Genomic DNA, 4,901 nt, shown 5'->3' on the forward strand with positions numbered 1-4,901 from the left:
AGTTTCAATTAGGGACAAAACGGAATGGCGTAGTGGTTAACGCAATGGTACGGAAAGCCAAAGACATGGGTTTGATGCGACGGTACTTGAGTTCATAATAAATAAGAACTCTAGAAGCGCCACGGTAGCTCAGAGATAGATTTACCTTTGGTAAGTAGGGTTTCTGGTTCGATCCCAGTGCATGTAAGTTTGTTGTGCATGCATGTAATTTCTCAGAATTTCTCCCGTTTCCTCGCACAATTTCATTCCACCGATTCTATCAAATCATTCACATTCGTAAATAGTCAGTTTCAGTGACGACGCTGGAGGGGAAGTAAGGAGGTTGGCTCTCGGTGGCATCGTTTGCCCTCCAGACAGCTCCCCGAAATATGTTGTATTATAATGTGCGTGTTATAAAAATATTATTATCGATATACAAAAAAAAGTATCTGCTCCCCCAAAATATCTCTGCCCATTGCCCATCAACTTGCCTCCCCCCCCCTCCAAGAAATTAATGCTGGTATCATCCCTGATCCTTTCGGTTAATCTACAGGGCATAATTGTTGGACGCTTAAATTTCAGGGTTTGGGTACAAAACCTCGCGGCCAGAACCTCGCGGCGACAACCTCGCGGACCAAAACCTCGCCTCCCAAAACCTCGCGGCCCAAAATCTCGCCAGGCCGAAACCTCGCCTGGCCAAAACCTCGCCTCCCAAAACCTCGCGGGACAAAATCTCGCGGGGCCAAAACCTCGCGGGGCCAAAACCTCGCCTGGCCAAAACCTCGCCACCCAAAACCTCGCGGGCCAAAATCTCGCCGGGCCAAAACCTCGCGCCCCAAAATATCGCCATACCCAAAATCTCGCCTGACCAAAATGTAAATGTTTCAACAGATGATAAGGATGACGGTATAAAAGACGCTGTTTCAGAAGAAGTATCACGGGTATTTGACCAAGTCCCGCGATACCATATGAAAATTCTATTTCTGTATTACAGGATTTCAATGTGAAGGTAGGGCGACAGGATGTTTTTAAACTGGTTATAGGGAAAGAAAGTCTGCATAAGGAAAGTAATGACAACTAACGAGGTTAGTTTCGTGAACTTTGGAACATCCAAAAACTTAAAATTTTAACAAAAATCTAATAATATCTATGAAAATATGAAATAATATATGAGTTTTTACGACGTCCCTTGATTATGTACTATAAGTTAAAGGAGACGTAGATGACCAGGATGAAGGAAATGATCGAATAAAGAAAGTGGGAGGAAACGGGAATAACCCGAGAAAGCCCACGCACACGATGTTTTGTATCTTCTTCTTCTTCTTCTTCTTATTATTATTATTATTATTATTATTATTATTATTATTATTATTATTATTATTATTATTATTATTATTATTATTTCTAATGTGGAATTGCATATTAAGAAACACATTGGGTAAATTTTAAAGAAAAGTTTCATTCGCGGCGAGGTTTTGGCCCGCCCGGCGAGATTTTGTCCCGCGAGGTTTTGGGCGGCGAGGTTTTGGCCACGCGAGGTTTTGGTCCGGCGAGATTTTGTCCCGCGAGGTTTCGGCCGGCGAGATTTTGGGCAGCGATGTTTCGGCCGCGAGATTTTGTCCGTATCCCAAATTTCAGTCCTCTTCAAGAAGGCAAGAAATTTGAACTATCAAATTCGCATGTGAAATTAGTAATAATACTAACTCCACAGAGGAAAAACGTATGTGGGGTACGTAAAAACGTAGGTTACATGCGTAAATCCTGTAAGTTTTGGACTTAACGTACGACTTTAGGTGACATCCTGCAGGAAACGTGTAACTGAAATCGCATGTTTTTTATAATAATTTCCGTATAAGTGTTCCATCTATACGTACTTTCCGTATGAAAGAAAGAACTTATAATACTTTCCGTATAAGTAGCTATTTCATCTATACGTACTTTCCGTATGAAAGAAAGAACTTATAATACTTTCCGTATAAGTGTTCCATCTATATGTACTTTCCGTATGAAAGAAAGAACTTATAATACTTTCCGTTTAAGTGTTCCATCTATACGTACTTTCCGTATGAAAGAAAGAACTTATAATACTTTCCGTATAAGTATTTCATCTATACGTACTTTCCGTATGGAACCAAGAGATGTATACATATAAGTGGTTAGGATCTCAAATACAAATGAACGTATATAACATATAGCTGACGTATATAATATATGAAAGACTGTTAATGTCAGATATCCAGCACCGCCATGATGTAACATTCAAGCGGGGAAAAAAGGCACTACGTATGTAGCATATGGGTAATGTATGCTCCACACAGATTTCCGTAGTAAGCTTATGGTTGCCGTATATTTGTACAACATACCACTGTCCGGATAAAGGACTTTTCTCAGTGTAGTAATTCAAATTTACAAATAAGTGATTAATTTGTAAATCTGGCATGGAAAGAACTTTCGTTTCTCTCCCTTTTGATACAGTATTATCCAACCCTGTATGGTGCATTAATTATTTTTTTCTTAGCGAAAGAATTCACAATTTATCTATAGGATATATTTGGTTTACAAGATACTCTCTCTCGCACCGGGATTCAACTTCATAACATTTAAAATAAACATTACTGCGGAGAAAATCCATCATCCATTATACCTCTCTTATTGCAAACAGTTCGGAAGAGTATTTTTTCTCTACTTCCGTATTGGATTTTTTTTTACCCTTGTTCATCTCAGTGTACATTTTCCATTTAAAAAAAACTTTAGATGAACTTAATAAAAAAAGCTTAATAAAACTAGATGACTCTCACATTTTTCCCTTTTCAAAAGCTTCTCTGTTTTATTAAGCTATTTCATTCCACTAGAGTAAGTTATTATTTTTTTCCTCTCTTATTAGCAGTTTACAGAACTTACGTCGTTATTACGAGAGAATCACCAGTTATATTTGGGACTCTTCATATTAATGAAAAGTTGCTATTATTAAGTCTCAATATACTGTATACAAACGAATTGTCTCTGTACTTTGCAATTTGCAAGACTTCCTGCTTTACCCGTATATTGTTGTTACCTTGCAAACAATAGTTTGAAGTGGATTGGTATTTTGTGTATTAATTCCAACCCTTGTGTAATTTCCCATTTTTGTGTTTTTTGACGGGAATTTTCGTCGAAGTTGGAAGCATATGACGATTTTTTACATTTATATTAGCTGAACCTGCTCTCTCTACGCAATGCATCATTCATATATATGAGCATGAATTTTCTTGTCATTTCTCACAACATCTGTACATGTCCCTTTACAGACGTAAGTGACATAATTATTTTGCTGCTCGTCATTTAAAAAAATCAGCAAGAGGTATCATATAGGGTAGAGTTTTTCGATTATTTTTGTCAATATGTCGCACCGTTCTTAAGATTTGAGCCTACTTCCGGTTGGAGTTTCTAATTCATGTTTGATCAGTGTTTTTTTCTTCTTGCATGCAGTATATAATAAACAAATACATTACACATACAATTAATTATAATGACGGTGATATATGGTACCGGTATTAATTGCCCAAAATAGTCCAAACAATAAAGATTCATCTTAGACTGGAAAAAATGGTTATGCTTCTTTTTTCATTATCATTTGACCATGAAACAAACACCGGAGGGGTATTAAGTCCGTATACAAATGTGTGATGTGGGAATGTATAACTCGTAGGATATGATGATTTAATTTTTTTAAGATTTCAATACTTCCAGTGTACCCCTAAAAAATGTCCTGCTGGAAGCGAGGACTCTCAACCAGAAAAGCTGCAGAAGAGATTTGTGCTGCCGAAGGTGAAGGAACAATTGCATATGCTGCGATCTCAAAGTGGTACAAGCGTTTCGAGTCAGGCAACATGAGTCTTGAAGATAAGCCTCGTTCCGGACGGCCGTTAAAGTTGGATGATGGAGACTTGCAAACCGGGTTAGACATTGCACCTTCAGCGACCACACGGGAATTGGCTGCTGAACTTCGAGTTGGCAAATCGACAATTCACCGACACTTGAAGCAACTTGATTTTGTTCACAAAAAGCCGCGCCAAGATCCGCACGAACTCACCGAAGAACAAGCCAACAAACGAGTTGAAATTTGCCGTCAATTGCTCAGTAATCCATTGGACGACCGTTTTTGGAAGCGTATTGTAACATCGGATGAGAAATGGGTCTATCTGGTCCTGCACAATCGAGACAAGCGATGGGTTAAGAAATGGCAGGAAACACCGTCAGTTCCTAAACAAGATCGCTTCGGCAAGAAGGTCATGTTGTGCGTGTGGTGGAACTTTGAAGGAATCGTGCATTTTGAGTTGGTTCCGGATGGTCGTGCCGTCAATGCCGAACTTTACTGTCAGCAACTGGAGCGGGTCTACGACAAGTTGAAGCAAAAGTATCTGACTCTTATCAACCGAAGGCGCGCGTTGATGCAGCAGAACAATGCAAAGCCACACACCGCCAGGAAGACCAAAGACAAGTTTCCAGAGCTGGACGGCGTTGAAGTTTTGCCACATCCTGCATACAGTCCGAACTGTGCTGCATCAGATTACGGCCTTTCCCGCTCAATGCAACACTTTCTGAAGGGCCGCCAATTCGAATCGTTTGATGAAGTCGCGGAAGTGTGTCGAATTATTTAATTCGAAGCCGGCTGAATGGGACTTTAACCAGATCCGAATGCTTGCAGTTCGATGGCAGAAAGTCTTAGGACATGATGGTCTTTATTTTGAGGAATAATGTTTGGTATGTAAATACTTGGCGAATAAAATGTCAATTGTTCGCAAGTGTTTACGAACTTTTGGGACAACCTTGTATATAGATACTTCGCTAAGGACAATAACATTCTCTGTGGTCGAAAAGTAAAGTGCTTCTTTAATTGAATTTAAATGAATTTGTCAAATTTTGCTACCGGTTTGCTACCA

General features: G+C 39.3%; 1 pseudogene; it reads left to right on the plus strand.

The window, feature by feature from the left end:
- The first annotated feature begins 3,722 nt into the window (after nt 1-3,722).
- On the plus strand, nt 3,723-4,619 carry LOC145672427 (histone-lysine N-methyltransferase SETMAR pseudogene; annotated as a pseudogene).
- The last annotated feature ends 282 nt before the right edge of the window (nt 4,620-4,901 follow it).

This window comes from Thermobia domestica, chromosome 16 (genome assembly GCF_964235325.1).
Source record: "Thermobia domestica chromosome 16, izTheDome1.hap1.1, whole genome shotgun sequence".
Lineage (NCBI taxonomy): Eukaryota > Metazoa > Arthropoda > Insecta > Zygentoma > Lepismatidae > Thermobia > Thermobia domestica.